The sequence below is a fragment of the Tachypleus tridentatus genome, chromosome 1 (assembly GCF_004210375.1).
Source record: "Tachypleus tridentatus isolate NWPU-2018 chromosome 1, ASM421037v1, whole genome shotgun sequence".
NCBI classification, from domain to species: domain Eukaryota; kingdom Metazoa; phylum Arthropoda; class Merostomata; order Xiphosura; family Limulidae; genus Tachypleus; species Tachypleus tridentatus.
In genome coordinates this window covers 157606042-157632517 of record NC_134825.1, presented here as the reverse complement: position 1 = coordinate 157632517, position 26476 = coordinate 157606042, and the positions used below count along the sequence as shown (strand labels likewise).

Genomic DNA, 26476 nt, shown 5'->3' with positions numbered 1-26476 from the left:
AAAGAACAAAAATGTTTGGTGGAACAGGGATTCAAACCCAAAACCCTCAGATTGTGAGCCGAATGAGGTGGAGAAACTTTAAAAAATTACCACACGTCTCAAATTTGGTAACTTCATTACATTAAATGCAATATTTTGTGTTCTAAACTTATTTAAAAGTCAGTTCTTTTTTTCAATAGTAACAATTAACATATCTAATATTAAACCCCTTGAAGAGGATTTCTTTACGTGGTGAAGAAACCTCCCTAGAAGGTTGTGTACTTTCAGTTTACCTCCTCTGGGATCTAAACATCCACTCACATGTCTGCTGTGCGTGGTGACCCGTGAAGGAAAGGAGAGGATCCTGGTGGTTGGGGAATCCATCCCTAACACACCACTTTGGCCTTGAATTGCTGTAGCTGGGCGGCCTAAGGGTGGCCCTCCAAGGCTCAGTTGGCTGGTACACTTGGCCTAGGGTCAACCAATGTTGGACGTTCTCAACAGGTGTTGTGGGCATTGTGTCTGACGCTGGTGATTGAGTATAGTGCTCACAAAACCAGGGTGTTGCTGTAATGTTCTTGTTTGGCACTACAGTGCGTCTCCTCGTAGGTCTCCATGATAGGTGGGAACAGTGGACATTGAAATTTTTTTTGTCTATTAAGGAACCTCCAAATCAAAATAAAATAATAAAAAACTTATCATAGGTAAACGACCACGTTTTTAAAAATATGAATAACAGTTTTTAATTTCTTCAAAACCTGTATCTTATTTTCTGATATTACATTATTTATCGGACAAATATTTAGGGCAATTGTTTCCATTTTTTATTCGGAAGATACTAGATGGATTTGTTAGCTAAGTTAGTCTGGGAACATCTTGGTGAAAAAAAAATCCACTCCGAAATACAGTGAACTCCTAATGCATTCAAAATCCATTGAGGATATACTCATTAAGGTTACTCCTCATGCTACTTTGAATTCATCTCGGGAAGTTATTGTTGAGAGGGATTTAAAGAACATTCCCATGGCTGGTTTCTCCAGCCAAAGCGTTTCTGCAGTGCGCCGTATTTCCACTCGGAAGGACGGAACCTAAAAATGTACCAATTTTGACGTTTACATCACCACATCCCTCTTCCACCATCAAAACAGGTTATCTGAATGGTAAGGTACAGCCATATATTCTTAACCCTCTCAGATGTTTTCAGTGTCAACAGTTCGTTCACTCGAAGACTGATGTCATGGTTCCTTGACTTATGCCTCCATTATATTAATTGTAGTAGCTTCTACCCCTCTTACATTCGTTCTTGTCCCAGGTGAATGGAGGAAAAAAAGAGGTACAACTTTTGAGAACGGTTTAAAATATTTCTTACCCCAAAGCTCGAAAGTTTCTATCCAATACTCCATCTCGGTCATATGCCGTACATGGTTAAAAGAGTTGGTGAATCAACGTCAACATCTGGGGAACATTTCTGTCCCCAGCGCTCCTTCCATTTGCTCTGGCTTCTGGCGTTTCCTCTGGTCCATCTTCTTCTTCGGCTCCGAAACGTCGAACGATTATTTGTTCTCGACTTCAGTCGCTGGACTCTACCTCTTCTGACAGAGACATGCCCAGAATCTATGGAGGTAGAAATACCTCCTTCTAATAAAGAACAACGATGTGGACGTAAACTGAAAGGTTCTACACCCAGTTTTCCACCTAAATAAAAATGCCCACATAAATACAGTGGAACTATCGAGGTTTCCGTTCGATTATAGATGGCATTAAGGATTTAATTGCTTCTTATCATCCTGTGCGTCTCTCCTTTCAGGAAACGTTTCTGAAATCTGCCGATGCAGGCACCTCTTGACAGTTTTCTTTGTACAGAAGTGAAAAATTGTGGAAAGATGGCACTGTTATTTGACCAGCATGTGCTCAGCCCGTCTTTACCACTTGGTACACCGTACCATCACAGTGTGTTCTTTCTATCTGTCTCCTGGAAAGACCTATGGTCAATTAGACCTTAATGTCCTCATTGAACAGTTACACACAACCTTTCTCTCTTCAATACTGGTTCTTATACTTATTTTTATGCACCTAGTCAGTCTTTTACTGTTATTGATCTCTCTATCTGCTCTCCTTCACTTTTCTCTCATTTCTCGTCAGAGGTTGACAGTACCATGAGACAGTGATCATTTTCCTATAATTTTGAGGGAGACTGACCATAGTCGATGCCACCCAACGCACGTACCTCAGCGGAAGCTGGACTAGGCTAACTAGCCCTCTTTCCCTGCTCTCTTAAAACTTCATCTCACTGCTGTCTGTAAGCTATGGATAGACGACTGCATGGTAGCAGTGACAGACTGTATTATTCTGGAAGCTGCTTAATATATTCCTAAAACCTCGACGTGTTTTCCATGATATCCTCGTCCGTAGTAAAATTCTGCCTGCCAAATGGCATGAAAGGCTCAAAAACAGGTCTAGGATACCTTTCATAGGTATCTCACACTTTCAAATCGCATCTCTTTCCAACGGGCCCGTGCACGTGCCCGGCAGATAAGATGTCAAATCCAGAAGGAATTCTGTATTAAGTTCACAACTAGCATTTTTTCTACCACCAGTTCCGAAGTCATATGGGACAAGATTCAGAAGGTCAGTGGACAGTATACTTCCACCCCATTACCCTTTTGCTCTCCGATGATCAGGAAGTTGCTGATGGCCAGAACATCGCCGATACTCTCGACGACAGTGTTTCTCGTGCAGCTAGCACTTCTGCTTCATCCCCCACTTTTTTAGTTTTTAGCCATCAGGCTGAGCGATCGCCTCTTTCCTTTTCAGCTTATCGTCTCCATGACTACAATAGCCTCTTTACATCCATGACTACAATAGCCTCTTTACACTGGTGGAACTCAAACTTACTCTTCATTGGTCTGAGAGTACATTGACTGAATCTGATGATATTCACTACGAGATGCTGCGCCATCTGTCTCCTGCTTCTCTTGTTATTCTTCTGGTTGTTTTTAACCAGATTTGACAGGAGAATGTTTTTCCTGATGCTTGGTGCTGGGCTATTGTTCTCCCTTTTTCTAAGCCTGGGAAGGATCCCAAAATTCCTTCAAACTACCGTCCAATTGCTTTCAAAAGCTGTCAGTGTAAGATCTTAGAGAGAATGGTTAATGCTCGTCTTATTTGGTTCCTCGAATCTAACAATCTTCTCTCGCTTGCTCAATGTAGTTTCTGATGACATGGCTTCATCGTGAACCACCTGATTCGGCTTGAAACCGTCAATCATGGAAGCCTTTCTAAAGCAACAACATCTTGTTCCTGCATTTTTTTTTACTTTGAGAAGGCTTACGATACTATGTGGAGATCTCCACTCATATGTGGTGTGTAGCAATTTGCCCATTTTTATTAAACATTTTTAATGGACCAGCAATTCCAACTCTGTTTGGGTTCAACACTTTCTCGTTCTTTCCCATAGAACTTAGAGTCCCTCAGAGCTGTTTCTTGAGTGTCACACTTTTCATTATAAAGATTAATACCTTCACAGTTGCAAATGGAATTTATGTCAATAACTTCCACATCTCATGTCAGTCATCGAGCATGAGGTGTAGTGAGCTGCATCTACAGACTGCCCTCAATCGTTTACTGAAGTAGATCACAGCAAACGGTTTTGCATCAAATGTACAAGGGCATTAAACAACCTCCATGTCCTCTATTCTACCCTTTGAGAAACAGATCGATGTTCTGTGCTAAAGATCTATCTTATCTCATTCGATCAAAACTGTACTATGGGTGTCTCGTCTATGGCTCTGCCAGATCTAGGACTTGAAGATGCTGAACCCCCTTCACCATCTGGCTCTGCACGGGGGCTTCCCACACTTTTCAGTCCAGAGTCTGTACACTGAGTCTCTTGAACCTCGTCTACACGTCCACCGTTTGCAACTGCCTTCACTGCATACTTCAAAACTTCGATCCTTACCACAGCATCCCACTTGGAGTTGTGTTTTCTTTCCTCAGTGGACCATGCTTTATCAGAATAAATGGTCTGCTATTGTTTCTTTCGGTCATTTTATACAGACGCAGCTGATTGAATTGGTTCTGTCCTTGGATAGCGTTGCTGTTTCCACTGGTTTTTCTATCCCAACATGGTTTATTACCATCCCCAAGTGAGACCTCTCCCTGAGTCATTTTAGAAAGGCGAATACTTCTGATTAGAAGTACCATCTTCTATTTGCCAAACATCTTTCGAACCGTCTTTCCATTCCCATTTATGCTGATGGTTCGAAATCAGGGTACTCTCTGGGTTCTGTCATGGTATGTTGTTATTCGATGGTTGCACACAGGATCCTCTCTACAGTTTCTATGGCCACTGCTGAATTGTGCGCCATTTCTCTTGCCCTGGGTCGTGTAGAAACCATGCATTACATCAGTTGTACTACTTATACTGACTCGCTCAGCTCTCTACTGCCTCTGAAATCGCTTTACTCGTTGAATTCAAAACTGGCCCATTTCTCTTCATCATACATCTCTATCCAGTTCTTCTGGACACCAGGTCACGTCGGTATTCGCGAGAACGAGCTCGCTGACACTCCAAGTAAATCCGTCTGCTCTAGTGCTATCAGGATCGTGCCTGTCGTACACTTGGACTACGGTTCTATATTCAAGACTCAGTCGGCACTGCGACAGTTGGCACTCGAGTTGGAGTGAACAAAGTGATAGCAAGCTTTTCTAGATCAAACCTCCTTTTGCTCTTTGGTCGTCTTGCTTCCGTAAGGATCGGAAGGAGGAAGTTGTCCTGACGAGGCTACGCATTGGTCGTTGTTTTTTAACTCATCGCTTTCTTTTATCTGGGACTGATTCACCAAGGTATTGTCTGTGTGACACTCAAGTTACAAAATCCCACATTTTACTGGCATGCCGTCATTAAGACCGTGACCAATGGCACCATTTTAGACATGTTTTTATTATGGGTTGACCCCTGATGTTGGACAGTGTCATTGGCGATGGTGACACTGTTCACCTCAGTTCTGTTTTTAAATTTTTAATATTCATAGCTTGTTAATTCTATTTAAGTTTTTAATTCGAAAATTGGCTTTTGGTTTGTTTTAACATGATTCCTTTATACACATTTTACTTTTAGTTTTTAGTTTTTACCGGTGATTTCGCGCAGATAGACTAGTTGCTTTGCGCCAATAAACGTCAACCAAGTAATATTAAATTAGTCGTTTTCTGGTTAACGTAGTATTCTACTTTTTATTTAATATTTTATTTACTCATTCGTGCTCTACCTGCGGCGGATATTGGTTTTGTTTTTGAATTTCGCGCAAAGTTAATCGAGGGCTATCTGCGCTAGCCGTCCCTAATTTAGCAGTGTAAGACTAGAAGGAAGGTAGCTAGTCATCACCACCCACCGCCAACTCTTGGGCTACTCTTTTACCAACGAATAGTGGGGTTGACCGTAACATTATAACGCCCCCACGGCTGAAAGGGCGAACACGTTTGGTGTGACCCCGCGACCCTCAGATTACGAGTCGCACCCGCGACCCACCTCAGCGATTAGAAATCAATTATTGTTTCTTTTTTTAAAGTTGTAAGTCCAACGACTTACAGCTGAACCAGGGCCTCTCTTTTTTTCCCCTAAAAACGCCCATTTATGATTCTATCATGAGTTCTATTAACGTCTATCTATGTGATATTGTAATTTTTTTTTTTTTGCACACTACTGAAATTGAATAAAAATACAGTCCTCCAGTGACTCGTATTCAGTATTTTAACTGAAGTTTTGGAGCTCTGTCGAAAATAACAAGACTTTTCAAAAGATACAGCACATATATTTATAGTACAATTTGTTATAGTTTTCTGTTACTTTTTCAAGGCTATTATACCTATTTATTTAAATATACAAATTTATTACTATTATCCCACAGAACACATTTTCAGTCATAAATAATACATGTTACTTATAGTTAGTTCTGCTTAACATTTATTACGTTACCTTGTAGCGTGTCCATCATAGAATGAAACATCATGCTATTATAAAACAATGGTTTTTTAACAAAGAATAAACTGTCAAGAACATCGGGTATATGCTTATGAAGATAGAGGAAATCACATCCATTACCCCAATTTCCTTAATAATTCATACAATGTTTCTGGTAAGCTGAACACGCTTTATGTGTTGTATAATTTGTCTTGATTGAGTAATAAATATTTGTCATTATCCTACTGAAACAACGCTCAGACACTGGCGAACCATGAAGATTATGGTTACATCGTATATACGTATTTATTGATGGTCTCGTTATAAATATTTTACACTGCAAACCCACCGGTGATGTCACTATTAACAGTTCACATCATACGTGTTTTCGTGCACTTCATGTTGACATGTTTATTATTATTGCACACTACACATGAGCCGTTAGTGGTGATGCCATTAGTCACATCTCACAACCACGGATATGCCTCGACTGGTGGTGTCTTCATTAATATCTCACACCATATATATGTGTGTGTCTTTATAGTGGTGATAAGTACTGTGGATGTTCCATAACTAGCAATGCCGATATTGAGATCTCACACTATGTCTTTTTCTGCTGCTAATACATATTATTAATATGTTTACATATGTCAGCGTGTGCTGAAGCTTCCTTCACATCAACCTTCGTACAGCTTAACTTTTCCAGGCAGTCTGTCGATATGCAAATTTTGTTTCTTCTGAGAAGTACGGGATAGAACGAAAGTAATTCGTTTCGTCCAATAGCAAATGTAGTTTAATTTAAATGGTTGCTGCATCTCTGTAAGTTATTTCATTGCACCTGTAATTTCGAGTGTTATAATGTTCAGGAAACACGCACATATACAGTGTTTATGGTGTTCTAACATGAATTTACTGATGACCCTACTAGAATTTAACTTTCCTATCCCCGGTAGCGCAACGGTATGTCTGCGGACTAACAACGTTAGAATTTGTTTGTTTGTTTTGAATTTCGCGCAAAGCTACTCGAGGGCTATCTGCGCTAGCCGTCCCTAATTTAGCAGTGTAAGACTAGAAGGAAGGCAGCTAGTCATCACCACCCACCGTCAACTCTTGGGCTACTCTTTTACTAACGAATAGTGGGATTGACCGTCACATTATAACGCTTCCCCGGCTGAAAGGGCGTGCATGTTTGGTGCGACCGGGATTCGAAACCGCGACCCTCGAATTACGAGTCGAACGCCTTAACGCGCTTGGACATGCCGGGCCTAACAACGTTAGAAACCGGGTTTCGATACCTTTAGTGAATAGAGCAGAAATTGCCTTTCGTGTAACTTTGTGATTAATTAAAAACAACCGAACAAGGTAAATTAAATATAGTCTATCTATAAGAGTAAGGGGGTATGCAATATAAATAGATTAAGATGTCTAAATTTGAGACGAATAAAATAAAGTATATTATAAAAAAACAGATATGCTTTTCCTCGAAATTTACTTCATTTTCCATTCATAGGAGGAGCTGTTACACCTATTCATCCACGTATTGAGACTGTACCTCCAGCTTCACGGGCGTCTGCACTTTGAGATGTACGGAGTTTGACAAAAACTGAGATTAGATCTAAGGTAATAGTTATTAATGACTCTTATCTGGTTGGTCTAATATCGTACCTTGATCTCACTTTCTTGAAAAATGAAAGGCGAAAAAGTCTATATTTATCTGAAGGTAAAAATAAAACTTATCAAACGAGTAAATAGTTTCCATTCCCAACAACAATGACAGAAATTAATTAAATATTGATAATAATCAACCGTCAGTAATGTAGAGAAAACGTCACATAACACCTGGGTTTTGTATTTAGAGTTTACTCCATTAAGACTGTAAACCTAAGTTACCCAAAACATCTTCTTTCTTTTTAAAAAGATTCAGTTAACTATTTTTGGTATTGTTGTTTGTAAGCCTTGTTCGACGGATAGATTAGTGGTTTATGGGTTCAGAAATGATCACACCCAACTGAGAAGTGTTGATCAGAAGGATGGCTGCAAATAGTTAAAACCAACCGCCTATAAGGCAATTCGAAATCGAATAACTGGACTGACTGTCCAAATTATAACGTTCTTAGAGCTAAAATGCCTTTTGCCTTTTGTGGTTCGTTCCTAGAATCTTGGAACCAGTTAAATATTCAACAAAGAAATATGATTCTATATATTATATATATATATATATACATGTAATATGGCAGAAATACGTTGAAGTGATGTGTTTTATGTTTTAATTTTATAGTGCAGTTTTCTACACAACTGACGTAGCATTTTATTATATTCTTAATATTAAGCAACTCTTCTATAACTTAAATTTCGAAGTATCGAAATGCGTGTTTGTTCTTAAATAGCAGTTCTCTAAATAAATCCACTAGTGGCTCCTAATAACCAGTATTTAAAATAGAATAATTAATCATAACAATTTATATATGCTGTGGTTTGAATTCTAGTTTTACTTACCTGACCCGTTACGTGTGACAATTTTACTTTATAAACTATTCTGCCCCTGAACAAAGATGGTCCACCATTCGAAAGCGCTCGGGTTATAGGGTTTTTATCACTTTGTAAAGAGACTTCTTGAACCTGAATAAACCAGTTGTATGAAGTACATTTGATATACTTTGAATAAACATCCACTTTGAAGAAAACATTATCATAAACATGCTTTAGTTAACAATGAAACAATATTCACCGGAAGAATACAATATAGGTTCTCAATCAGGTGGTTCGTGTAGAGACTGCAACATTACAGAAAGTTAACGACAATATATTGTACATTCCGGTCCGCAGAGATTAAAAACAAAATTCAAGTGGTCCGCGAAACTAAATGTTTGAGAATGAATGTACTAAACTAAAACAAGGGATATTAAGTATTGTTTTGTCTTAAACTTAAAACGTTTTTCTAACGTTTTCTAAAAGTAGATGTTTTATAAAAGTTTATGTAGCATATTTTTGTCACATAATTTTTATTTATAGTCATTAAAAGTTTAAGCTTACAAGCACTGCAGTTCTAACGAACATACAATGTCGTAAATTGTATTTGTTGAGACGAACTATGTGAAGCCTCATTTCTATTCTTATGGGCATGTAAGGTATTGTACTGCAATATTCATGTGTCGGTTCATGGTGAAGCTATAGAGTTGAAATTCTGGTGGAACTTATGGGAAATTAGTATCTGTTCTTTTTAGAATTAAATTCGAGCTATCGCTTCTTTGATTCGAAAGCGGCATCGAATTTTGTTATCTTCTGTTTTATTGGCAGTTTAGGTTACATAGTGCATTAATAGATACGGTTAACTTGCGAAACAAACGATGACTGACAATAAGATGTCGAAACATGCTATTAGTGTCACAATATTTTATATTTATATAGTCAAATGAATTTGTGTCGTATTTAAAAACTGATGTGTGGGTGGATCCCATTCTAAATATTTATTGTGTATTATTAAATAATGACCTTATTTCTTTAATATATCTGTGTGGTCTCTTTATTGCTCTAAACATGTTTTTGGAAGGGTCATAAGCCTCGTTGCAAAGAAGTAATATTAGAGTATGTTTAGAATTTCAATAGCGTCTCTTGTACATAAACGTAAGTAGACAGATGTGAAATGTCCTGTAGGTAAACAGTTAATTCATAACATAGAGGTTTTTATGTATTTATCAGACAATGATTTAGCGAAATATGAAAATATAGCCTCCAAGTTAAATATCTTAAAGACGGATATAATATACTGCGCCCATACAATGCGCCGCCTTTAAACAGCATGGTAAAGTTAATGATATCGTTTATATACATATTTATAACTAAGAAATATTAAGCATTTTCGAGTAACTTAATCCTCAGGACACAAGCTTGATTAGGGAAGAGTGAGGGAAGATGGTCAGACACTTTTGGTAAAACAGCCGTCCCTGAACATATTTATTTGTTATGACGTCCTTGTATATAGAATGAATTGTACAATTATTCGTTAGTAAAAGAGTAGCCCAAGAGTTGGCGGTGGCTGATGATGACTAGCTGCCTTCTCTCTAGTCTTACACTGCTAACTTAAGGGCGGCTAGCGCAAATAGCTCTCGTGTAGCTTTGCGCGAAATTGAAAAACAAAGAAAACAAATTATTTACTTGGTGACGTTTTGAGTAACAGCTTTTCTCTAAGCCAGAAACAGCCCTATCAGCCGGTCTTATCTATTCATTTTATCACTGTCGAATCTTTCTACTTATTTATTCGATAAAAATTAATATTTATTAAATATTCTCACGAATGTATAGTACAAAATAGTGACGGTCATTCGAAAAAGTTAGAGGTTGGTTTAATATGCAACCAAATTACTTCTAGGCGTCACGCTTAAGCCATTTAATTGAAATTTTCTTTAAACCTGCTCTAAGGTAGCTTGTCAGTTGCTCTCGCAGCTTACAACACTAACATTTGGATTTTGATATAAGAAAATTCAAAGACGAGTAAAATTCTAGCAGTCCGAGCTCCAAGAAATAATAAATAGACACAAAGTGTTATATTATAAAAATACACATATTTAAGAGGCAATCAGAAAGCGTTTAATATCGACTCAAATAAATAATCCCAAGACATTCTGCTAGAGTGAATTTTATTGGTTATCGTCAGAGAAATAGCTGTGCAGAATAATATTAGAGCGCCGCCACCACCAGTGAATGGACTATTTACGCTCGACAGCAGCTTCCAACTTTCATATTAACCTCACATCGCAACATACATCTGCACTTAATGTGGATCGTATTATTTTGTAGTGTATTTTATAGGCATCAACCTCACAGAAGCAATCCAAATCGACAAGGCGTAAGGTTACTGAATTAAAAACGTCAAAACCCGATACAGTGATTCCTCTGCACTGATGTTGTGATAAGGGATTTGGGTCTCTCTTTTTTTTTTTTTGCGTTTATGAATAAAACTAAATATTTGTGTTTTATTTGTTGAATGAATTTATTGAGTTTGGTGACTAAAGTGAGCGTTGAATTACGTCATAATACATACACAATACTATAGGAAATTCAGGTCTGAACAAATTGTTATTGAATATGGAATAAACGTGGAATGAATAACCAATTTACTATATATGCTTAAGTGTTTTAAATTTACATAAAATCGTTTAAATACACCATGTACAATCTTCAGTATCAAAACGTGGCGAAGCAATATTTTCTTAAATTGCATCGTAATTGTATTTAATAAGACGCGTCATTGTATTTGTTTTTGTACTCTGAGCCATTAAGGCCAAGAAAAACAAAACCAAAACCAACTTCAGAGATTATCTGAAACTTATAACAGGTTACAAAACTGCTTCTGCGCTTCGATCTATAAAAAGCAGTTTAAAACCTTAACGTAACTATAAAACATGAACATTGTAAGCATAGACACAAACATCTGTATTTCCAGAAACAACCACTTAGTTCCACTTGATAGCATACAGAGAACTCGAAACGCTGTTGTGGAAAGATCGTGAAGACATCGAGGAAAGAACATTAGTGGTGTGTAATACAGAAGGCCGGGAGAATTCTTTTTGGTATCGGTCTGTTACTAAAGCACTTAAGGTGTGAAACATGTATATACGCTACTATCACTAGTGGCTGACAAGTCCTACTGTAGGTCGCCATAGTGATTACCTCCTCACGATTAAAAAAAAAAAAATCGGATTCCACAAGATAATAGAAGTTAGAAGATGGAAGAGCCCCCTACTGTGTGACAAATCACGATGTGTGGAAGAAAGGAAGAGCGTATTGTATCGTGCTGAAAAGCACCCCCCCCCCGCTTTTCTTTTTCCTTCGCGGTCTCTAAAGAAGGGTCAATGCTTCTTTTTTGGATAATTCATCACAACCAACGAGACGGGTGTTAATTACTTAGTCATTCTTAGTCTTGTACTAGCTGTAAAAATCCAATTAGAGAATAAAATACCGAAATTTTGGTATATGTATGAAAAGTAACTGGTTTGGGGGTTTATTCAGAATATACGAAGTCATAAATACAACCACACGTGCGTATAAGAGAATTAAGTTTAATCTCTACTATTATAGATTATTTGTTTGTTTGAATTTTGTGCAAAGCTACTCGAGGGCTATCTGTGCTAGCCGTCCCTAATTTTGTAGTGTAGGACTAGAGGGAAGGCAGCTAGTCATCACCACCCACCGCAACTCTTGGGCCACTCTTTTTACCAACAAAAAGTGGGATTGATCGCCACATTATAACGCCCCCACTGCTGAAAGGACGAGCATGTTTGGTGTGACGGAGATTCGAACTCGCGACTTTCGGACTACGAGTCGAGTGTCTCAATCACCTGGCCATGCAGGGGCCTATTATTATTGATCAACACAATCCGCTCTTTATGAGTAAATAACGTGTAATTTCTGAGTTCAATGTTTGGAAGTCTTACTCTATGAATAAGTGCTATTTAATTATTTTTTTTCTTATACCAAATCAGAATTTCACTTATCGCTGACTGCGAGTGTCTTGAGATTATAAAGTGTGCAATAAGTTACTGCAATATCCAACACATTAAATATAATTATAATTGTCTCTTTTTTTTTTTAATACGCATTTGCTTGATGGATACTTCATACGAATCAATCTTCACAGCCACCTATATAACATGGCTACACTTAGCGAGTAGCATGTTATCGATTATTCATACTAACTAACGGTTGACCTACCGAAAATAAATGTATGTTCTTCAGTTTGATTTAGAAATAAACTTTCAAATCAACGGTTACTAAGCTTCCCACAAAATTTTGAATATCTATCACTTCCAACAGAACAACAACATTAAAAAATTGATAAAGAACCCGTATAACACATCTCTCACTGACCAATAATTACTTAAACCTGGGGAAAATTCCCAATGGTTCTTTAGCAAACTAAATCTCAACAGTTGTCAAAATTCTATAACCTCAGCGAAAATGATTTATTCTGTGGGTTTAAACAATGATTTCCTTCTGATTTCTTTATTAAACAAACGATAGATTAAGAATGGAAAGAGCGAGTAGTAGAAATCGATTATCAATATGCTTATTAACGTTCAGTTTTGAGTGAAAGAAATAAGCGAAGTTACGTAAAAAAATGTTCATACAAAAACCATGGTTTAATTTAACACGTACTTTACAATTATGGAGACATATGACCAGACATTAAATTAACTTTAATATCATTGTCAGTAAGGTAGTTTGCTTATTAAGAATGAAGCTGTAAACATGTTTGTTTTTATATTATGTTTTATCCAGCTTTTAGTTGTTGTAAGACTGCTTGAATCCTTTTGGATACCTTGGATGCTGATGCATCATCAGTGATATCCAGAAAGATTTACCTGATGGCGAAAACAGCTGGTCAACACCACCAACTCTTGGGCCACTAATTTACCAACGAATAATGGGATTGATCGTAGGTGATAACACTCTCACGGCTGAAAAGGTAAACATGTTTGACAACGGGGATATCAACCCGAATCCCTCAGATTACGACTTAAATGCAAGCCAGGTTTTGATGTACTTCGCCATATTGAATTAAGACCACTTTGGATACAAAATCATATGCTTGTAAATCATATGCCTTAACCACCTGGCCATGCCGGACCTAAATATTTCACAACGAGCTTGTCAATACGTTACATGGTTGAACGTATGTTAGAATTTTAAGAACTTATTCTGTTGAACTGGAAAGATATTATAAACATTTTGATGTTGTCATGAAAGGTACTTATACTGTCAACGCGTTCACTGCTTCCGACACGTCAGACTCAAGAAAAAACGCGATATTACTGAAACAAGAATCTGTTATAACCACCATTATTAATTTTAGAGACTTAGCATCTGACATAACATTTAATGTAATCGTCATATTAAATACACTAGCTTATTATATGAGAGTGCACTAACACTTCCTATGTAGCGATGGCACGGACGCCCGATTAAAACAATACAAAATAAATCTGGATTTTCTACCCTACAAATCATTAGAAGCTAGATATGAAGAGCTTTAGTCATTCTATATTCACTACAAGTATGTGCCCATTTTCAGCTAACCAGGACGTCCCAAAGTCGAAAATCGGCGATAGCCAATGAGGAGATTTCTTATTTTCGTTTATCACCATATTTCTTCAACAGGCCTAGCGCCTGCCTGGTTCTAGCAGTAACCGTAATTTTACCATCATTTGATAGAGCTAAACAGTCTTCTCGATTTTTGACTTCCTATTATTTACTATTGCATGCAAGAATTTATTTAAACTTTAGAATACACTTTATAACCTAGTAATCCGTGTACGCTATTTAAATAAAAAGTAAACAGACTAGCATTATAAAAATAATTTAAAAATAAGTTAAAAAAAACACACCTATGAATGGCTGGATAATGAACTTGAAAAAGGAATAAAAATATAACCCAACAACATAAGGATGTGTGTGTGTGTTTTTCTTACAGCAAAGCCACAATGGGCTATTTGCCGAGGGTAAAAGATAAGGATGGAAGTGGACATATCACTTGATCTGGCTACTGAACCGTCTAAATTTTACATGGAGAATAAGAATCCTACATTACTGGCTTCTTCAGTGAAAAAATAATAGACCTAGAATTTCCAATCGTAAAATGTTACTCAACTCTAAAACAGTCATAAAAGTAATGTTCTAAAATTAACTGAAGGAAAAGGTAAGATTTTATTCAAACATCAAACTGTGAAGGTTTAGTTTGCTCTGTGATCATTAGCCAGATCAAGTGATATGTCCACTTCCTTCCCTATCTTCTGGCCAGGTGATTATGGCGCTCGACTCGCAGTACGAGGGTCGCGCTATGGAATCCGCGTTACACGAAACTTGCTCGCCCTTTCAGCCGTTGGGTCGTTATATTTTCCTTGTACGAAAGACAATTAAGTTGCCTATGGTGTTGGTGTCTTGTCGATTTTAACGTATTTTACATGTTCAAGAAATTTTTTCGACGTAGAACTGATGGTGTTTGGTTTGTTTTGAAATTCGCACAAAGCTACACGAGGGCTATCTGCGCTAGCCGTCCCTAATTTAGCAGTGTAAGACTAGAGGGAAGGCAGCTAGTCATCACCACTCACCGCCAACTCTTGGACTACTCTTTTACCAACGAATAGTTGGATTGACCGTCACATTATAACGCCCTCACGGCTGAAAGAACAAGCATGTTTGGTGCGACGAGGATTCGAACCCGCGACTCTCAGGTTACGAGTCGAGTGCCTTAACCACCTGGCTATGCCGCGCCTGCTACGGAACTGAAAAATCTTATATAATCCCAAGCCATTATCAGTGACTCAAGTCCCATATTATCTCAATACATTTAATAATATCAATATGATAGGAAGCTGTAACCCAAATATAATTCTCATCACTCATTTCAAAACCTGGATAGTTTCCGAAGAATTACAGTTTATCGACAGAACAGTATGTTGTAATCTCAGGTCCTTATTATTAATTGCTCGAGAATCTAATATAACTTAGACTATTCACAATTTCCGATGATAAGGTCTCTAATTACCTAAAGACGGTACAACTATCGGTGAAAACTACAAAAACAAAACCAAGCAGTCTGTGCTATATAACTTGAAGAAATTCACTTCTTTATACTAAAATAAGACCATTAAAATAACTTAATAAACTTCGTATAATAGTAATAGAAACAGATAATTATTATAATTATGCAGATCATTAAAGTCACTTCTCTAGAAACCCAGAAAGGAAAACATAAAAAAAAACAAAACCGTAATAACACCAAGTCACAAGTTGTAGTCTGAGTCACAATTCACAAGTTGAAGTAAATTATTTATATTTCGGTTTTGGAGATATTTGCGATAGCGATATACCATCTATCAGATATAAGCTCAATTAATTTACATGTTACAAAGGGCACGTGTTCAAGCCTACAACGTCCTATTCCTATGTCATATGTTGTGTGGAAAATAGAAAGAAAGAAAAATTTAGAAAATAAAGCATGTTAAAAATATATTACATCATTCTAAACAAAAGTATTTAATAGTTTTATCCCATCCTCTACTTTTAATTGCTTACACTGAACTAACCTAGGTCGTTTCTTATTTATATAAGAAGAAATAATGTACGGACGAGTATGTAAATTAATTAGAAGTGAAAGTCGAATTAACAAAATGAGTTCAATAGATCAAAATAGCCAGAAATATCCACGATGAACTGAAATTATTAGTGCAAATTATTTCAGTTATAACTCAGGAAAGATTTGAGTTATCTGTGCTGTGTTCCTTACTTATAAGTCAGGAAACATTTGAGTTCTCTGTGCTGTGTTCTTTACTTATAACTCAGAAAAGATTTGAGTTATCTGTGCTGTGTTCTTTACTTATAACTCAGGAAACATTTGAGTTATCTGTGCTGTGTTCTTTACTTATAACTCAGGAAACATTTGAGTTATCTGTGCTGTGTTCCTTATTTATAACTCAGGAAACATTTGAGTTATCTGTGCTGTGTTCTTTACTTATAACTCAGGAAACATTTGAGTTATCTGTGCTGTGTTTTTTACGGGTATCGAAACACTATTTGTAACATTGCAAACTTTAAGAAATGCGAACGTAAATGTTTTTGACAAACAAAATGAAACATTTTTAAGGTAAAATGATTAAACCTGTATACCCCCGTTGGTCTGTGGTAAGTATATGGACTTACAGCGCAAAAGTTGTGAGTTTGATTTCCTGTTGTGGACCCATTTTGTAGGTTTTCACCAAGAAAAAATAAATATTGTAATATTAGTTGTTGATCTGACAACTTAATATTAGATGTAAGAATAATTATCATTGGTGGTAATTCTGCAGAACCATGCAACTGAAACACAATTAATTCCAAAGAAATATTATTACAGGAGAGGATAAACCACCCTCCTATTTTTCTCAAAAATGTTAACAACGCAAAGATAATTAGAAATCTTAATATCCAAATGCAAACAGAGGCCTTCAAATACAGCTTCGTAATCACTAATAATACATATATTATAAATATTATGTGCGAATTACTTTAAATCAGGCCCGGCATGGCCAAGCGTCTTGAGGCGTTCGACTCGTAATCCGAGGGTCGCGGATTCGAATCCCGGTCGCACCAAACATGCTCGCCCTCCCAGCCGTGGGGGCGTATAATGTGACGGTCAATCCCAATATTCGACGGTAAAAGTGTAGCCCAAGAGTTGGCGGGGGAGGTTAATGACTAGCTGCCTTCCCTCTCGTCTTACACTGCTAAATTAGGGACGGCTAGCACGGATAATCCTCGAGTAGCTTTGCGCGAAACTCAAAAACAAACAAACTTTAAATCATCAAATTACTTATATGTGAATTAAACTAAAGTAATTATCTATAAGGATATTTTAATTAAAAATAAATATAATTATCTCTCATTGAAACTCTTACAGCTTTCTTATAAACTTGATTCTTAAACACAGCATAGCTATTATAAATATTAAAACCGATCAAATCTATAATAATTATCGGACTAAAAGTTCTATTATTTATAAGTGTATTAAACATATTAATTAAACCACGAATAAGACTTGTAATTATTTTTTTCTGAACAAAGCAATAGAAATCATAAGTTTGGAGTGTTATAAAACAATTTCATTGTTACTTATATTCCAGAAACTAAGCTTATTGATATAGTTTTTTTACATTTTATCTAGTAATTCGTTTAACAAACTTTCGCTTCCATTTGTTACACTCTAAAGAAAATTAGAAATAAATCTGAATTAATAGGAGGTCTATGCCAATTTAGGAATTTCACATAAAAGCTAATTTCATATAATTATTTGATTTGATATCAAACGTATCGACACTTTTAGGTTTGCCTTATTATTGCTAACTGGAAAATCTTTGTAATAAAACTAATAACAGTTAGTTAATAACAACGATAACAAATAAATTAAAAATTACAAAGTTATTGATTGTTACTATCATAAAAAGCCTTTGCAGATCTTGAATTTCAGTTAAAACTAATTAAAAGACAAGTCAATCTTTTAAATTAATACGGAAGGTTGTATGAGAAACATTATTAAAGACAAAAATATTTGCATTCTGAGAAAAACTTAAGAGAATTGGATATTCATTAACATAATTATGTTTTATGCTGTAATCACACAGAGATTTTCAAGAGACACTGTCAGTTCTTTGTCATTACATTTTCGTAATGTTCTATTTTTTTATTACTTTCTTATAATGTTTCACATATATATCTGTTTTTGATAACATCTATATTTCATACAACAATAATTTTATTAACATTAATTGAAAACAATAAATTAATTTATTAATAAAATTATTATTAAAACAATAATTTTATGAATATTAATTGAAAACAATAAATTAATTTTATAATAAAATTATTATAAAACAATAATTTTATGAATATTAATTGAAAATAATAAATTAATTTATAATAAAATTATTATTAAAACAATAATTTTATGAATATTAATTGAAAACAATAAATTAATTTTATAATAAAATTATTATTAAAACAATAATTTTATGAATATTAATTGAAAACAATAAATTAATTTAATAATAAAATTATTATTAAAACAATAATTTTATAAATATTAATTGAAAACAATAAATTAATAATAAAATTATTATTAAAACAATAATTTTATGAATATTATTTTAAAATTTGTTATAATTATTCTCATAAACAAGGTATATCAGATTGTTTGTTTACTTCTTATCTTTATAACTGTTCTAACCATTTTTACAGAAACATTGTTCAATAGGTGTATATATCATACAAGGATTTTTAAAATTAGAAGATGCTTTATATTTGAAGTTTAAAACAGGTAAAGTTTTGTTTTGTTTCAATATTTCTAAAACTTTTTCAAGCATTTATATTCAACTTCAATTAAGTTCAATCTATCAATAACACTTTAGCAAAGTTTATAAGTTACACAAGTTCAAGCTAGATACATCTTTATAAAATAGATTTTGTACATTAAAAACGTGACAAAGCTTCATATGAAAAAGTTTACGTATTTGGTTTACATTAATCCTATTTTTGTTCATTAATTGTATGTCTTTCCTTCTAAACTGCCCCCCCCCTTCAGTAGTTCAGCGGTACGTCTGCGGACTTACAACGCTATAAACCGGGTTTCGATACCCGTGGTGGGCAGAGTACAGATAGCCCAATCCTTCTAAACCTCTTTATATCTGTACACTTGTGCAAATTATATCATAAAATTACAAGATATATTTGTCATTGTCTACAATTAGAGCAGAAGAACATGAAACATCAGTTAACCCACAATAAAGTTTTCAATCTTTGTGAATTTTCACTTTTAAAATTCATATTTTTTGATCGAATAATTTATAGAATATTAATAACAACATTTTCAAACGTACGAATCAGAATACTTTCCAATTATATAAAAGTAGGGTAATTATGTTTATTTTTTATCCATACAACTTAATTGGTAAATGTGATGGTTCAGAGGTTTGAGGTATATATATATATATGAGAACAACAATGGTTTTAACAAATTCACTATTCCTAACACCAAGCTCTAAAAGTTTCATTTGATCGTCACCCCTTTAGTGATGAACGCAGACTCTGTTATAAGCTTGTGATATTAGTTTTGTCTACCATAAAACGTGACTATAATTTCAACTTGTTTATATATTTGTAGTCTACAACTGATCCTGACGCAATTGTGTATCTTAGCCTTAAGACATTTTATGTTTCCAAGCAGAGAATTAATATTTTTCATTAAATGGACATGAGCCTTATATATAACTAAAATATTTATTGTAACTGTAGTGCGGTAGAAACTATCTGTATAGATGGCTTTACAACATGTATTAGGTGTAGCAATATGCTTGCGTGTGGCTAGCTTCGCTGCGTATCCTGTGATTGTAAATGTTATGTAAGTGGCTTCATTAATTATCCTAAGTGTAACACAAAGCGACTGTTAAATTGGTATGTACGAAGAGTAACAGTAAATGTTTGAGTGGGCAACTTCACTTACTGGATAGTAAAAGACCTAAAGTAAGTTCGTGCCTGAAAAAGCAAAAGGTCGTATCTCGTAATGATGAGAAACCAACTTGAAGTAAAAACGTATTCTCAAGAGGGTTGGTATGGATGGGTATTATAACTTTTATTAAAATAAAGTACAGAACAAAGTTACGACCTTCTGTCTTCTTTGTTAACCTGAAGATGACCTAAGAATGTCGAAACGTTATTCTCTCTTTACTTTAATTAAAGTTTTAATACTCATACCAGCCGTTTTGAAACGTTACGTTTCGTCTGTTTATGAATGGTATTTAATCCGACATTAGACAACACAACCTGGTGAGTCAATGAATGAAATGTTAAAAAAAAATATATATATAATTCACATGTTCTTCAGGTGTTTGGAGTTTTAAAAAGTGAAAAATTGTATTATAATCTACGTGGAAAATCCATTTTCAGTTACTTTTTAAATTTTGAATCTCAAGGTAATTATTTAACTAGCTAATCTGAAATTAGAAACTTCAAACCATAAATGTCTGCCACGTGTTCAGGGCTAGGGCCTTTCTAAATCCTAAACAGGACATGAAATTTTGATCCATAGATATCTTGATCTTAATACTGGGATTCCAGTCTGCACTCTGTACCTTTACCACATCTTTATAAATAAAAGTATTCGTTTTACTTGTATCAACGACGCGGCATGGCCAGGTGGTTAAAGCACTCGACTCGTAATTCAAGGGTCGCGGGTTGGAATCTCCGTCACACCAAATATTGTTCGCCCTTTCAGCCGTGGGGGCATTATAATGTTTCGACCAATCCCACTATTTGATGGTAAAAGAGTAACCCAAGACTTGGAGGTGGGTGGTGATGACTAACTGCCTTCTCTCTAGTCGTACACTACTAAATTAGGAACAGCTAATGCAGATAGCTCTCGTGTGGCTTTTCGCAAAATTCAAAACAAAACAAAACCACCAAACCAACTTTATATCAACCTCGACTCTGTATTTATGTTGACAATTCATACTAAATACAAAATAAAGATAAATACAAATGTTCATAGTTAAAAAACAAAGACGACGAGACAAATAACGTTAAGTGTAATTAGTGGAATATTCAACAATTGCAGTTTTTACATTAGTTATACAAACTTTAAAATTTTCGGTGTTATAAGCATTTGTCTTTTTACATGATGTAGAGAAAGTCCCGATTTCTAGAAAGTATATGTAAGCTCACCCAATAACTCTCTTGCTATTTTCTTGCTACATAAACTCTTAGAGTTTCCTAAACTGAAAACAATTAAGGTTTCTGTAACGCAACAAAATAAGGTTTAATCGCCCGCAAAAAAACATTCAGTTTGCTTGTGATTTGTTTTGCCTTGTAAGGGGTCTCCTCACAATAAACATAGGCAATTACAGCCTCAGTCTGACATAAAGGGAGGGAGGTTCGACCATCTTACTGCCACTGTAGATTATTCTTCCTCCGTTTCAGATAATGAATCTACTTGAACAGCTATCTTCGCCTGCAATAAACCCCTGCTGGGACTTTGATCAGGCCAACCTACACGGTTCGACCATATTTAACAACAGAAAGCCGAAGGCTGAACAATCATGCTTTACTGTGTCAGAAAACACACTTTACAGATGTTTAGCCGAAAATGACCACCGTTACGTATAAATAAGGGTTTTGTGGTCCATTAAACACCATTCTTCACAGTGAACTTCCTATTGCATGGGCGTTAGTTTCCTATCTTCTAGATTTTTTCTGGACGACCACTCAAGAAATGACTCATTTCAGGGTCAAATGCGTAAGGAACATTAACAATAACTAAATAATGCGTAATAAAGAAAACAAAAATTCTATGTGATATTTGCTTATAAATGTCATTTATAAGTTATAAATATATGTCCTTTATAAGTATACAATCCTACTTGGCTTTACGTTTCTAACAAATATGTACATCAAACCTAACAGATCTTACTCATTTTCCATCCATATACTTGTTTACGATATAAATAACGTTACACAGCTTTAGGCCGTGCCCATAAACTTTTTAAAATTAAATTACTTTGAAAAAGCTTTATGTTTAGTTTGTTTATTTTTAAATATTTTTCCTGACGTTTATATTCCCCGAGTTTGAACTAATACTTGATAACACGATAGAGTTAGCTTGACAAGATGGCATACCATTTCACATGTTGACATTAAAATAAGCTAGTGTTAAGTAGGCTTAACAGTTTGCAGTTTAGTATTAAGTAGGCTTAAAAGTTTGCAGTTTAATGTTGAGTAGGCTCGTCAGTTTGCAGTTTAGTGTTAAATAAGCTCACTAGTTTGTAGTTTAGTGTCAAGCAGGCTCACCAGTTTGTAGTTTAGTGTTAAATAAGCTCACCAGTTTGTAATTTAGTGTCAAGCAGGCTCACCAGTTTGTAGTTTAGTGTTAAGTAGGCTCACCAGTTTGTAGTTTAGTGTTAAGTAGGCTCACCAGTTTGTAGTTTAGTGTTAAGTAGGTTCATCATTTTGCAGATGCCTGGTACATAAAATATCACTGTTGTTTTTTGTAATCAATATTTGATAATAAAAGTAAATTAAAAGCGTGATACACTTTTCATTAACTAGTAAGTTAACAAGAAGGCCCGGCATGGCAAAGCGTGTTAAGGCGTGCGACTCGTAATCTGAGGGTAGCGAGTTCGCATCCCCGTCGCGCCAAACATGCTCGCCCTTTCAGCCGTGGGGGCGTTATAATATTACGGTCAAAGAGTAGCCCAAGAGTTGGCGGTGGGAGGTGATGACTAGCTGCCTTCCCCCTAGTATTACACTGCTAAATTAGGGACGGCTAGCACAGATAGCCCTCGAGTAGCTTTGTGTTAAATTCAAAAAACAAACAAACAGTTAACAAGAAATTGTGTTTCTAAATGAACCTAAGGAACGATAACAGTATCTACATTGTAAAAGGCGAGATATTAGTAACAACATCACTAATGGTGAAAAAGATTTTATCAAAGTGGAAAAAAATTTAAAATTAATAAAATCTTGTATGAAAAACGGTTGGAGTAACAAAATCTATGTTTTCCAAAAATGGTAATCGTAGCATGATCTGTTATGAAAAATAAGGAAAGTTTTAATATGGAAATAGTAAATATTATATAATCTTGTGCAAAAAAAGAAACAATGAAAAGATCCAGTGTAAGGAAATGGTATGAACAATAAGGTAGGAGTGGTAATATATTGTTGGAAAAATATATTGTGTGGCAATAGTAAATATTATACAATCTTGTGCGAAAAAAAGAAACAATGAAAAGATCCAGTGTGAGGAAATAGTATGAACAATAAGGTAGGAGTAGTAATATATTGTTGGAAAAATATATTGTGTGGCAATAGTAAATATTATACAATCTTGTGCGAAAAAAAGAAACAATGAAAAGAAGTGTGAAAATAGTATGAACAATAAGGTAGTAGTAATATATTGTTGGAAAAATATATTGTGTAGTAAATATTATACAATCTTGTGCGAAAAAAAAGAAACAATGAAGATCCAGTGAGGAAATAGTATGAACAATATAGGAGTAGTAATATATTGTTGGAAAAATATATTGTGTGGCAATAGTAAATATTATACAATCTTGTGCGAAAAAAAGAAACAATGAAAAGATCCAGTGTGAGGAAATGGTATGAACAATAAGGTAGGAGTAGTAATATATTGTTGGAAAAATATATTGTGTAGCAATAGTAAATATTATATAATCTTGTGCGAAAAAAAGAAACAATGAAAAGATCCAGTGTAAGGAAATGGTATGAACAATAAGGTAAGAGTAGTAATATATTGTTGGAAAAAGACATTGTGTGGCAATGAAGATTTACTGATTTAGTGTGAATAAAAGTGATACAAATAATTTTATAATGTTGTTTTTATTAAAGGTAAGACTATTTTAAACAGTTATTTGATTAAGTTTCATATAACGATGCTATAATTTCGATGCATCAACACACATCACTAGACTAAAACTACTTTTCTTCTTAAACTTGTTGCTCAATGAAATTAAAACTATGTGAAAAAGATCGCTTTTTACAAGCGAAAACGTATTATTTCAAAGTGCAAAAAAAAAATTAACACACTATGTAACGCAGTGCAGATAAAAGTCGTCTAACTTTACGAAATATAAAATAAGTGTGACATTCCTAGCCTAATAAAATATAACTCATAATAATTCGTTATCTTTATAAATAATAGTTATTACCTACACTCCAACGTGCGTCTTAATTGGCTTGCTTAAACGACGTGCATCCAATCAGAAACAGGGTTTTATACTATTAGTTCATGCTATTGGCGCAACAGATTAACTCGGAATGACAGCCGTCTTCACTTCCTTCGTTCCACATAGTCCATGGTTCGTCTTAATAAACATCGTTTTATTTGGGTTTTATGTTTTAATTAATTATTAGTGATAAATTTTGCCACTAGCGTTGTATGAAATGTACTGACTTCAGTTGCAGCAGTACAAAACACACACACACACACACGTTTCTCCTACGTTCTTTAGTACAGGTGCAGTCTTCTCTCTCGAGGTGCTCATAAAATCTTAAGGTGCGAAACGTACATATAAATAGTTATTTATACGACAGAACTTGCCGCTACAAGATAAAATATTACCCCTCCTCTACACAGCGAAGATCAGGAGAGGATCGTAAACTATGTAACCAAAGAGGTGTTTCTCGGTTGCATGCATAATTAATTAATACGTATGTTTGTCATTAGTCCACAGTTTCGAGGTTTTAAACTCTGAAAATTAGTGTCTTCATCAGTAACTAAGAAATGAAAAAACAAACAAATAGTGCAGTTGTACACAATTTCAGAGTTATTATTAAAATAGTGTCATAATTTATGTATGTGGTGGGCGTGGCAAAGTGGTTGGCACTTCAAACTTGCACCAGACAATCCAGGATTCACGTGACGGTGCTTCGAAAAAAATAGGTTATCACAAGAGCATCAGCCAAACCCTACTATCCGATTAGAGCAGTCCAAGAATTGCTGGTGGATGTTATTAGCTAAGATGCTTTGTCTTTCTTTGTATCACTTTAAAACCTATGTAGACTAACGCAGAATATCTTTGTATATCTTTGCACAAACAACAAACATGAACAGTGTACGTATAATTAAGACATTTTAAGTAAAAACAGTCTTAAAATAAATCTAAAACATGTTGTTAAAATACGAAGTAGTTTTATTGACACTGTAGACACGTTACGTTCGAAACCTGTACTGTTCTCCTAACCTGTTGTTAAAATACATTATGGTTTTATTGATACTGTAGACAGGATTTCTTTAAAATATGTACTGTCATTCCAAGCTGTTGTTAAAATAAAAGATGGAACAGCGCTACGTTTTCGGACTTACAATGCTAAAATCCGGGGTTCGACACCCTGTGGCGGACACAGTAGATATCTTAATGTGGCTTTTCTTTTCATTAGTATTGTATTTAACGAAAATAGTTTTTGATTTATTTATTGATATAAATAACTACATAATTGATACATACGGACATTCTCCCCGCATTTGGCGCAACCCCATTGGTTCATTCACGATTATTATTGTTTCATCGCTGGTCGAAACCGATACATTGAAAGTTAACAGCGGTTGATAGTTACATACAAGTTAACGGTTTTTAAATACGAGTAGACTTCAAAGTTTATAGTTAGTATGTCTTGACATATAACAAACTATGATAATAAAGCTAATTTTCTATTAGCACGAGGTCAAAGATTATGATTAGTGTCACAGATGACGGAATCGGGAATGTAAAGTACTGAGTCACGTGACCCAATTTTTAACCTGTTAATGAAGTACTTCTTCGGCTGTGGAATTTTTACTTTTTCTTGTTCCTGGGCAGAAAGTGTTATTTCCCAATTGCTTATACCTAAAGTAAATGGAAAAGACCTATTTTTCTCTTCAAACTTTGCTTTTGTGACCTGGGAGCGTATGACGAAAACATGATGGGAGACTATGGTTGGTGGCTGATACATGAAAGTGATTTACATTATAGTTGCAAATCTCGAAAAACTACTCACCTCTAAACATTTTTGTATAACTTCAGTATAAATACATGTAAGTCTTGATTCATATGTTGTTTTATTCAGACCTTACGTAAATGAAAATGTACACATTTGTTCATTTTTACACATAAAATAGGTTAGTTTCTAAATTTCATTATCCAGGTCACAAAAACAAAGTTTGAAGGAAATAATGACCATTTTCTGTACTTTTACAACATAAACAATTAAGAAATAACACATACTATCCAGGAACAAAATTTGTGTTACACAGTGTTATCAGAAAAAAATCGCCATTTCTACCCTGAATTTAATGGTTACGATTAATATAGAAAATAAGTTGCCCCCCAAAGTTCAAATTTGTTCCGCTATTTGTAGCTGGTTTCAAAACATTGCAACAAAGGACGCATTAAGATATGAACTGACGTGATGGCCTATTTATACTTTATACGATATGTAATCTTTATGAACCGTTTTTAAATGTCT

The 26476-nt window shown here is 35.0% G+C and overlaps 1 long non-coding RNA gene across 1 annotated transcript in view; it reads left to right on the top strand.

Moving 5' to 3' along the window:
* LOC143228638 (uncharacterized) overlaps nucleotides 1-26476 on the top strand; it is a 39977-nt gene that overhangs the window by 9394 nt on the left and 4107 nt on the right. The window contains exon 3 of the long non-coding RNA XR_013015369.1: nucleotides 7449-7558. This is a non-coding gene — a long non-coding RNA (uncharacterized LOC143228638). The remainder of the gene's footprint in view (nucleotides 1-7448; nucleotides 7559-26476) is intronic.